The sequence below is a fragment of the Dysidea avara genome, chromosome 2, assembly GCF_963678975.1.
Source record: "Dysidea avara chromosome 2, odDysAvar1.4, whole genome shotgun sequence".
NCBI classification, from domain to species: domain Eukaryota; kingdom Metazoa; phylum Porifera; class Demospongiae; order Dictyoceratida; family Dysideidae; genus Dysidea; species Dysidea avara.
The window spans coordinates 28,495,348-28,508,185 of NC_089273.1; positions in this window are offsets into that span (position 1 = coordinate 28,495,348).

Here is a 12,838-nt window from a genome sequence, read left to right on the forward strand (position 1 = left end):
GTGAAGCCGCTCTGTTGAGTATTGTTGCAAATTCATGAATGGTGAGAATTAGTTGTGTATCACAGGATTTCTTTATCTAGAAACCGTGTTGCTCTTCTCGAATAAGTTGGTATTTCTGTGTTGGAAAGAAAAGGCTTTATAGTCGTTGTTGAAACATTGGGTTCTACTTCTAAGGAACTTTATTCTCTAAATACTTTCAACATCAAAAAAGTTATTATGCAGTTGCTGATATAAGTTCGTATCCCAGTCTAGTAAACTGGATTAGAAGGTTTACAAGAAGCTACTACATATATAATTGGGCAGAGTAAAGCAGTGATAGGAGATCAAAGGACGACAAACCGTAATTACAGACTGAGGTCAGAAAAGGTAATAACATAATTATTCTATTCTCACTTTAGTATACATATTGTTTCAGGACAAAGGCATAAATTTAGACTTGGTTTTACATAATCAAATAATGCCAAGGCGCCATGAAGGTTTGAGAGGCTGGTTTCTGGGAGATAGTACAAATACACAGTACTACCATACTATATGCTGTATAGTGTTACAGTGTTTTTGAACTGTTAAGTTAATTTACCATGTAGAATCTCACAAAAACACTACACTTGTACACTATCAAATACCTCACTGTATATTTGGTATCATGTAGTTTTGGACTTTCTTACCACAAAGCATCATCCTAAAACAAGCCTCAAATTTCCTTCATAACAGCTTGGCATTATTGGTTAGGCATAGCATAGGCCACATGGCCAAGCCCAAAAATGCCTTCAGAGTGATACCAAACCCTTTTAACAATTTTCTGTGGAATTTAAAAAGCATTAACAGAATTTTGTTCTGATTAACTAACTAACTAACTAACTGACTAACTAACTAACTAACTAACTAACTAACTAACTAACTAACTAACTAACTAACTAACTAACTAACTAACTAACTAATGCCTTCAGCCAAGCACAACCTTGTAATGGATTAGAAGGTGATCCATGAGGACTAAGGTGATTAGAAATTTCATGTATTAACAAACTGTATTAGAATGTTTACAGCAGCTATTAAATATGCAGAGTAAAGTGTTGATAGGAGCTCAAAGGAAGCCAAACAGTAATAAAAGACAATTGTGACTGGGCCTGTGTAAACAGGGCACGTGGGCACAAACTACAGCCTGTCATGCTACAGGTCATATTTCAGTATTTGGACAGTATATTTGCATTCTGTAACTTGTATCATAAAGCCAATTAAATGTGCATTAAGAGCTGAAAATTGCATTGCCAAAGCATAATGGTACAATTATGAGTCATGAAAGTTTGAAAAAGTAGCATGTTCGCACATACCCTGTTTTTGCAGGCCCAGTCACAATTACAGAAGTCAGGAAAGGTAATAACACAACTATTCTATTCTCACTTAAATACATATTGTTTAAGAATAAAGGTGTATTTGGACTTGGTTTATTTAATCATTACTACAAAGACGCCATGAAAGTTTTGAGGGGATGGTTTCTGGTCAATATTTGAGATAGTGCAAATGTGACCCGGTCTGCGAAAAGGGGTCTTATAGCCTTTTCGAGTGCATATACTTGATGACCCATACCTTGACTTATGAATATGGTACAGACCTATAATTTGGTCTCTACACACCCCTAACATAGCACTGGCTGTGGGTGTAATTACAAGGTGATAGCTTTTGCAGATCAGGAGTTATGATTAGCCAAACGTAGATAATTGGAAAGGCTATAAGACCCCTTTTCGCAGACCGGGTCACAAATACTGTACTGCCATACTATATGATACATAGTTATATAGAATTACACTGTTTCTGGATTGTTAATTTATCTTATAGTCACAAAGACACTACACTTGTACATATCAAATTCCTTACATTAAATACATTGTTATGGTTAAATTGCTCATAACAAGATCAAAGTATTACGATGGCTACTTCTTATAATACCCATGGTGTGTAACTGGCTGATTGATAATCTATAAAGACAGCTATTAACCTTAATGTGTTACTAAGCAGCTAACATGTTAAAATTCAAATATTTAAAACTTTGACACTTCAGAGTAACTGTTAGTGTTTCTGAGATACTGTATCATACAAGAGCTAATACAGTAAGTGTATAATTGACAAGCACACTGCATCAAGTTATTATAATAAGAATAGTGGCTATGCCTCAGCTTGTGACAGAACTGTTGCTGAATAAAGTGAAACCGCTCTGTTGAGTATTGTTGCAAATTCATGAATGGTGAGAATAAGTTGTGTATCACAGGATTTCTTTATCTAGAAACCGTGTTGCTCTTCTCGAATAAGTTGGTATTTCTGTGTTGGAAAGAAAAGGCTTTATAGTTGTTGTTGAAACATTGGGTTCTACTTCTAAGGAACTTTATTCTCTAAATATTTTCAACATTAAAAAAGTTATTATGCAGTTGCTGATATAAGTTCATATCCCAGTCTAGTAAACTGGATTAGAAGGTTTACAAGAAGCTACTACATATATAATTATGCAGAGTAATTAGTGATAGGAGATCAAAGGAAGACAAACAGTAATTACAGACTGAGGTCAGAAAATGTAATAACATAATCATTCTATTCTCACTTTAGTACATGTTGTTTCAGGACAAAGGCGTAAATTTGGACTTGGTTTTACATAATCAATAATGCCAAGACGCCATGAAGGTTTGAGAGGCTGGTTTCTGGGAGATAGTACAAATACACAGTACTACCATACTATATGCTGTATAGTGTTACAGTGTTTTTGAACTGTTAAGTTAATTTACCATGTAGAATCTCACAAAAACACTACACTTGTACACTATCAAATACCTCACTGTATATTTGGTATCATGTAGTTTTGGACTTTCTTACCACAAAGCATCATCCTAAAACAAACCTCAAATTTCCTTCATAACAGTTTGGCAATATTGGTTAGGCATAGACAAGCCCAAAAATGCCTTCAGAGTGATCCCAAACCCTTTTAACAATTTTCTGGGGAATTTAAATAAAAATCAATGGAGTTTTGTTGTGATAAACTAACTAACTGATGGCTTCAGCCAAGCACAACCTTGTAATGGATTAGAAGGTGGTCCATGAGGACTAAGGTGATTAGAAATTTCATGTATTAGCAAACTGTATTAGAATGTTTACAGCAGCTATTAAATATGCAGAGTAAAGTGTTGATAGGAGCTCAAAGGAAGCCAAACAGTAATAAAAGACAATTGTGACTGGGCCTGTGTAAACAGGGCACGTGGGTAAAAACTACAGCCTGTCATGCTTCAGGTCATATTTCAGTATTTGGACAGTATATTTGCATTCTGTAACTTGTATCATAAAGCCAATTAAATGTGCATTAAGAGCTAAAAATTGCATTGCCAAAGCATAATGGTACAATTATGAGTGATGAAAGTTTGAAAAAGTAGGCTAAAATCATGTTCGCACATACCCTGTTTTTGCAGGCCCAGTCACAATTACAGAAGTCAGGAAAGGTAATAACACAACTATTCTATTCTCACTTAAATACATATTGTTTAAGAATAAAGGTGTATTTGGACTTGGTTTATTTAATCATTACTACAAAGACGCCATGAAAGTTTTGAGGGGATGGTTTCTAGTCAATATTTGAGATAGTACAAATACTGTACTGCCATACTATATGATACATAGTTATATAGAATTACACTGTTTCTGGATTGTTAATTTATCTTATAGTCACAAAGACACTACACTTGTACATATCAAATTCCTTACATTAAATACATTGTTATGGTAAAATTGCTCATAACAAGATCAAAGTATTACGATGGCTACTTCTTATAATACCCATGGTGTGTAACTGGCTGATTGATAATCTATAAAGACAGCTATTAACCTTAATGTGTTACTAAGCAGCTAACATGTTAAAATTCAAATATTTTAAACTTTGACACTTCAGAGTAACTGTTAGTGTTTCTAAGATACTGTATCATACAATTGCTAATACAGTAAGTGTATAATTGACAAGCACACTGCATCAAGTTATTATAATAAGAATAGTGGCTATGCCTCAGCTTGTGACAGAACTGTTGCTGAATAAAGTGAAGCCGCTCTGTTGAGTATTGTTGCAAATTCATGAATGGTGAGAATTAGTTGTGTATCACAGGATTTCTTTATCTAGAAACCGTGTTGCTCTTCTCGAATAAGTTGGTATTTCTGTGTTGGAAAGAAAAGGCTTTATAGTCGTTGTTGAAACATTGGGTTCTACTTCTAAGGAACTTTATTCTCTAAATATTTTCAACATTAAAAAAAGTTATTATGCAGTTGCTGATATAAGTTCATATCCCAGTCTAGTAAACTGGATTAGAAGGTTTACAAGAAGCTACTACATATATAATTGGGCAGAGTAAAGCAGTGATAGGAGATCAAAGGACGACAAACCGTAATTACAGACTGAGGTCAGAAAAGGTAATAACATAATTATTCTATTCTCACTTTAGTATACATATTGTTTCAGGACAAAGGCATAAATTTAGACTTGGTTTTACATAATCAAATAATGCCAAGGCGCCATGAAGGTTTGAGAGGCTGGTTTCTGGGAGATAGTACAAATACACAGTACTACCATACTATATGCTGTATAGTGTTACAGTGTTTTTGAACTGTTAAGTTAATTTACCATGTAGAATCTCACAAAAACACTACACTTGTACACTATCAAATACCTCACTGTATATTTGGTATCATGTAGTTTTGGACTTTCTTACCACAAAGCATCATCCTAAAACAAGCCTCAAATTTCCTTCATAACAGCTTGGCATTATTGGTTAGGCATAGCATAGGCCACATGGCCAAGCCCAAAAATGCCTTCAGAGTGATACCAAACCCTTTTAACAATTTTCTGTGGAATTTAAAAAGCATTAACAGAATTTTGTTCTGATTAACTAACTAACTAACTAACTGACTAACTAACTAACTAACTAACTAACTAACTAACTAACTAACTAACTAACTAACTAACTAACTAATGCCTTCAGCCAAGCACAACCTTGTAATGGATTAGAAGGTGATCCATGAGGACTAAGGTGATTAGAAATTTCATGTATTAACAAACTGTATTAGAATGTTTACAGCAGCTATTAAATATGCAGAGTAAAGTGTTGATAGGAGCTCAAAGGAAGCCAAACAGTAATAAAAGACAATTGTGACTGGGCCTGTGTAAACAGGGCACGTGGGCACAAACTACAGCCTGTCATGCTACAGGTCATATTTCAGTATTTGGACAGTATATTTGCATTCTGTAACTTGTATCATAAAGCCAATTAAATGTGCATTAAGAGCTGAAAATTGCATTGCCAAAGCATAATGGTACAATTATGAGTCATGAAAGTTTGAAAAAGTAGCATGTTCGCACATACCCTGTTTTTGCAGGCCCAGTCACAATTACAGAAGTCAGGAAAGGTAATAACACAACTATTCTATTCTCACTTAAATACATATTGTTTAAGAATAAAGGTGTATTTGGACTTGGTTTATTTAATCATTACTACAAAGACGCCATGAAAGTTTTGAGGGGATGGTTTCTGGTCAATATTTGAGATAGTGCAAATGTGACCCGGTCTGCGAAAAGGGGTCTTATAGCCTTTTCGAGTGCATATACTTGATGACCCATACCTTGACTTATGAATATGGTACAGACCTATAATTTGGTCTCTACACACCTCTAACATAGCACTGGCTGTGGGTGTAATTACAAGGTGATAGCTTTTGCAGATCAGGAGTTATGATTAGCCAAACGTAGATAATTGGAAAGGCTATAAGACCCCTTTTCGCAGACCGGGTCACAAATACTGTACTGCCATACTATATGATACATAGTTATATAGAATTACACTGTTTCTGGATTGTTAATTTATCTTATAGTCACAAAGACACTACACTTGTACATATCAAATTCCTTACATTAAATACATTGTTATGGTTAAATTGCTCATAACAAGATCAAAGTATTATGATGGCTACTTCTTATAATACCCATGGTGTGTAACTGGCTGATTGATAATCTATAAAGACAGCTATTAACCTTAATGTGTTACTAAGCAGCTAACATGTTAAAATTCAAATATTTAAAACTTTGACACTTCAGAGTAACTGTTAGTGTTTCTGAGATACTGTATCATACAAGAGCTAATACAGTAAGTGTATAATTGACAAGCACACTGCATCAAGTTATTATAATAAGAATAGTGGCTATGCCTCAGCTTGTGACAGAACTGTTGCTGAATAAAGTGAAACCGCTCTGTTGAGTATTGTTGCAAATTCATGAATGGTGAGAATAAGTTGTGTATCACAGGATTTCTTTATCTAGAAACCGTGTTGCTCTTCTCGAATAAGTTGGTATTTCTGTGTTGGAAAGAAAAGGCTTTATAGTTGTTGTTGAAACATTGGGTTCTACTTCTAAGGAACTTTATTCTCTAAATATTTTCAACATTAAAAAAGTTATTATGCAGTTGCTGATATAAGTTCATATCCCAGTCTAGTAAACTGGATTAGAAGGTTTACAAGAAGCTACTACATATATAATTAGGCAGAGTAAAGCACTGATAGGAGATCAAAGGACGACAAACCGTAATTACAGACTGAGGTCAGAAAAGGTAATAACATAATCATTCTATTCTCACTTTAGTATACATATTGTTTCAGGACAAAGGCATAAATTTAGACTTGGTTTTACATAATCAATAATGCCAAGGCGCCATGAAGGTTTGAGAGGCTGGTTTCTGGGAGATAGTACAAATACACAGTACTACCATACTATATGCTGTATAGTGTTACAGTGTTTTTGAACTGTTAAGTTAATTTACCATGTAGAATCTCACAAAAACACTACACTTGTACACTATCAAATACCTCACTGTATATTTCGTATCATGTAGTTTTGGACTTTCTTACCACAAAGTATCATCCTAAAACAAGCCTCAAATTTTCTACATAACAGCTTGGCATTATTGGTTAGGCATAGGCATAGGCCGCATAGCCAAGCCCAAAAATGCCTTCAGAGTGATACCAAACCCTTTTAACAATTTTCTGTGGAATTTAAAAAAATCAACAGAATTTTGTTCTGATTAACTAACTAACTAATGCCTTCAGCCAAGCACAACTTGGTAATGGATTAGAAGGTGATCCATGAGGACTAAGGTGATTAGAAATTTCATGTATTAACAAACTGTATTAGAATTTTTACAGCAGCTATTAAATATGCAGAGTAAAGTGTTGATAGGAGCTCAAAGGAAGCCAAACAGTAATAAAAGACAATTGTGACTGGGCCTGTGTAAACAGGGCACGTGGGCACAAACTACAGCCTGTCATGCTTCAGGTCATATTTCAGTATTTGGACAGTATATTTGCATTCTGTAACTTGTATCATAAAGACAATTAAATGTGCATTAAGAGCTGAAAATTGCATTGCTAAAGCATAATGGTACAATTATGAGTCATGAAAGTTGAAAAAGTAGGCTAAAATCATGTTCGTACATACCCTGTTTTTGCAGGCCCAGTCACAATTATGGAAGTCACAAAAGGTAATAACACAACTATTCTATTCTCACTTAAATACACATTGTTTCAGAATAAAGGTGTATTTGGACTTGGTTTATTTAATCATTACTACAAAGACGCCATGAAAGTTTTGAGGGGATGGTTTCTGGTCAATATTTGAGATAGTGCAAATACTGTACTACCATACTATATGATACATAGTTATATAGAATTACACTGTTTCTGAATTGTTAATTTATCTTATAGTCACAAAGACACTACACTTGTGCATATCAAATTCCTTACATTAAATACATTGTTATGGTTAAATTGCTCATAACAAGATCAAAGTATCATGATGGTCACTTCTTATAATACCCATGGTGTGTAACTGGCTGATTGAATAATCTATAAAGACAGCTATTAACCTTAATGTGTTACTAAGCAGCTAACACATTAAAATTCAAATATTTAAAACTTTGACACTTCAGAGTAACTGTTAGTGTTTCTAAGATACTGTATCATACAAGAGCTAATACAGTAATTAGTGTATAATTGACAAACACACTGCATCAAGTTAAGAATAGTGGCTATGCCTCAGCTTGTGACAGAACTGTTGTTGAATAAAGTGAAGCCACTTTGCTGAGTATTGTTGCAAATTCATGAATGGTGAGAATAAGTTGTGTATCACAGGATTTCTTTATCTAGAAACAGTGTTGCTCTTCTCTCGAATAAGTTGGTATTTTTGTGCAAAAGTTTTAATAGTCGTTGTTGAAACACTGGGTTCTACTTCTAAAGAACTTTATTCTCTGAGTACTTTCAACATCAAATAGTTATGACAACTTGCTTTGCATAATACTCTTCATATTTTGGAGAGATTTATAGTTGTGTTAGATTTTTGTACCAACGCTTTATTTGTCGTAATGTATCACTGGTTTAGTGGTTATTTTTTGTCTTTAATATTGAATTGTTTAAATAACAGCAAGTGTTCATAATCTTAAAATTCAATAATGAAAGAGAGCAAATAAGTAGATGACATATTGTTCCATAATTAGATTATGAAATGATTTATCCAGTAGTGCTGTCAAATCAAATTTATTTAAGCAATAATTTTAGCTATGTAATTAACTGATTGTTTTACTATATCTCTGATCCATATGGACATTTCTGTAAAGTAAATAATACAATACAAAAGGAATCTTCACATCAATATACATACTATTCTCACATTCTTTCTAACTTTGTGCTTAACAAAATGAGGTAGGACTATCTATAAATCTATAAAGTTATTTGTAAATCAGTACATTGATTGTATTCATGTATGGATTATCATTCCACTTACACATGATACATGCATATAAGTATTCAACTAAAACTTTACTGTAACATTGCTTAGTTACAAAAACAACATAGAAACATTACATATTTCATTTATTCATAAAATATCAAATAATTATGTAGTTGCTGATATAAGTTCATATTCCAGTCTAGCAAACTGGATTAGAAGGTTGACAAGCAGCTACTACATATGCAGAGTAAAGCAGTGATAGGAGATCAAAGGAAGACAAACCGTAATTACAGACTGAGGTCATAAAATTTAATAACATAATTATTCTATTCTCACTTTAGTACATATTGTTTCAGGACAAAGGCGTAAATTTGGACTTGGTTTTACATAATCAATAATGCCAAGACGCCATGAAGGTTTGAGAGGCTGGTTTCTGGGAGATAGTACAAATACACAGTACTACCATACTATATGTTGTATAGTGTTACAGTGTTTTGAATTGTTAAGTTAATTTACCTTGTAGAATCTCACAAAAACACTACACCTGTATGTATCAAATCCGTATATGTTAAAGCGGTATACGAATTTGATACAGTATACAGTTAACATAATTATACGAATCCGTATTCGTATATGTTAACTGTATACCCTAACCCATTTCAATAATTCATAGCTGTGAGTGCTATATGAAAAATAAAGTATGAAGCATGTGGAAGAGATGCTAATAAAGCATGAGGCAAAGCCAAGTGCTTTATTAGCATCGAGGCCAAGCGCCAAGTGCTTTATTTTTCATATAGCACAAGCAAGGCACATAAATCATTTAAAGCATTCACCATATACTAGGACTCTCAATTCACATGTGTAGTATGAATTATTGAAATGCACAACATATTCAATAACTGTAAATTCTTAGATATTGGTACCTAAGCATAAAAAACTGGTTTGTTGATTTGAATAGGGCTGGGCGGTATTGGAGTTTCGCTTCACGATATATCGTGCAGAAATATATCACGATATTACTATTTATCGCGGTTATTAAAGATGATTGCTATATTAGAGTAGCTGACTGCTTTATTAGGGTATCTCGATCCTAGTTGACTGTTCTATTAGAGTACCTCGATCTTTGTAAAAAAATTGACTAGCTAGTACTAGGTCCTTGTTTGCAGTAGTATCACGTGATTATTTGAGGTGCATTATAACAACCTTAAGGGCTTAATAAGCTGTCACAAACACTAAAATTCGTAATAATATCGATATCGTGATATTATCGTTTCACCGAAATCTACGCGATACAGATATCGTTTCATTGCAATACCGCGGTATTACTATAATACCGAGAAACCGCCCAGCCCTAGATTTGAAGATTTTTATTAGAATTTGTTGGGAAACAAAAGCTTTATAGTTGCTGTTTAAAAGCACTGAGTTCTATTTCTAAGAAACTTACTCATAATTCTACAATATCCAAAAGATAATGACAATCTATTTGTAGTGCTTCAAAATAAAGTTATTGATAATTCAGTATATTGATCACATTCATGTATGGGTTATCATTCCACATAAACATGATACCTGCATAGTAAGTATTCAATGAAAATTTCACTGTAACATTGCTTAGTTACAAAAATAACATAGAAACATTAAATACCTCATTTATTCAAATAATAATGTAGCTGCTGATACAAGTTCATATCTCAGTCTAGCAAACTGTTTTACATATACAGAGTGAAGCGTTGATAGGAGCTCAAATGAAGACAAACAGTGTAATCAGTAAATAGAAGACAATAGAAAATGTAATAACATAATTATTCTATTATCACTTTAACAGAATAAAGGTGTATTTGGATTTGGTTTTACTTAATCATTGCTACAAAGGCACCATGAAAGTTTTGAGAAGCTGGTTTCTGGTCAATTTTGAGATAGTACAAATACAGTACTCCCATACTATAATTATGATACACACGTATATAGAGTTACAGTGCTTTTGAATCACTGCTTGAAGGTTCTTAATTAGTTAACTAATTTGTTAAGCTACTTTACTGTGCCAGTTAAACTGATAGTAAAATATCAGTAACTTTAAGTATATGGAACATAATTGTTTTACTAAGTTTTAAACACTCAGTAAAACATCAGTGAATGTAGGTTTACTGAAAAACTACTAAAATAACAAACAAATAACTTCCATTCACTGGGGATATACCACTCTAGTAAACTAAGAAACTTCAAGCAGTGAATTGTTAAGTTAATTTACCTTGTAGAATCTCACAAAGTCACTACACTTGTACATATCAACTACCTTACATTAAATACATTGTTACAGTTAAATTTCTCATAACAAGATCAAAGTATCATGATGATCACTTCTTATAATACCCATGGTTTGTAACTGGCTGATTGATAATCTGTAAAGACAGCTATTAACCTTAATGTGTTACTAAGCAGCCCACTCATTAAAATTCAAATATTTAAAAGCTTGATACCTCAGAGTAACTGTTAGTGTTTCTAAGATACTGTATCATACAAGAGCTAATACAGTAAGTGTATAATTTACAGGCACACTGCATAAAGTTAAATAGTCAGCTTGTGATGGGACTGTTGCTGAATAAAGTGAAGTGACGTTATTGAACCGACTGAGTCTACTTTACTCAGTAATATGTGATCCATTTATGTGCTCTCCATCATTAATTAAAATTATGAACACCTTGCTGTTATTTAAATAGTCTACTACTACTAAAGAGCAAAAAACACTAAGCCAGTGATACATTACAGCAATCAAAGTGTAGGTACAAAAATCTAACAGAACTCCTGAATGATATATTTTCCCAAAATGTGAGGAGTATTATGCAAAACAAATTGTCATAAATGTTTTAATATTGAAAGTACTTAGATAGGCCAATGTTCCCAAATGTATGGTTTTCCAAAATAGGGTCACAATTAAATTCCACAATCCTAATATAGTAACAGGTCAGGCTTTACTGATCATTATTATTACTGTCATGTTGTGATTGTTTGGTGCTTTACCAGATCACTGAACCTCGAATATTCCTCAGGCAGTAGAGGACCTAAGCTTGTGAAGTTAACAATATCAAAATTCCCACCCACCCTGATAGCCTGCTTTCTTACATGTTGCTTCTGGTAACTGAGATATGGGACCAAATTGTTGAATAATAAAGTTAATATTTGCCTACTCCAAGGCTGTGTGTGTGTTGTCGCTAAATGCTAACTGTCATTAAATTTAATGTGTCACAACTGAATGTGCTAATCTTTGTTGCAATCGTATGTTTGCAATGTAGTTGCTGAATGTTGCTGCTGCTGGGTTGACGTAAGTAATACTGGATGTATTATGTAAAGTTTGCTGTGACAGTGCAGTGATAACACATACTTATTGCCTATTTAGGCTGGTGTATCATACCTCAGTTGCCCTACCTCTCCCAAAGAGTTGTATGTATATGCATGTATGTTTGTATAACTGGTCTGTAAAGTGATGTGTTGTTGTAATATGTCATGGTTGCATGCTGTAATGTTATAGAGCTTGGTGCAGTGGAAGGGTGTAGGAAAGTATGCAGTAATGTGTTGTGGTATGTTTGCATGTGCTCAAGTTAGCATGTTAATGGTGCAATACAGATTTGGTGTATAGTTAAAATGTCTCACATAAAAATTGATTTATCAACAGATAAGCTGTGTACTGTAGTTCGTACATGAGGCACACATACAGTGTAACTAGTTATCCAATTTATATCATTATGTCATCATTGCTGTAGCACATTATTATCAAGCACTACCAACCATAGGAAAACCGATCACCAAAAACGTTTTCTGTGACACAGCCTTGAGTACATTTCAGTTTTCAATTACCGTATAATTGTGTGCAATATAATGATTTTCATTCACTCAGACTATCTGTTATTTAGCACAGATCTGACTATCATCAATTTTCAATGATTAAAGATTTGCTGACATCTAAGCAATCCGCAAAAATGAAAAATATCATGTTCCTTGAAAATCTGTACATTGGAAAAGACATCTTATGTTTGTAGCTACCATCAAACAGAC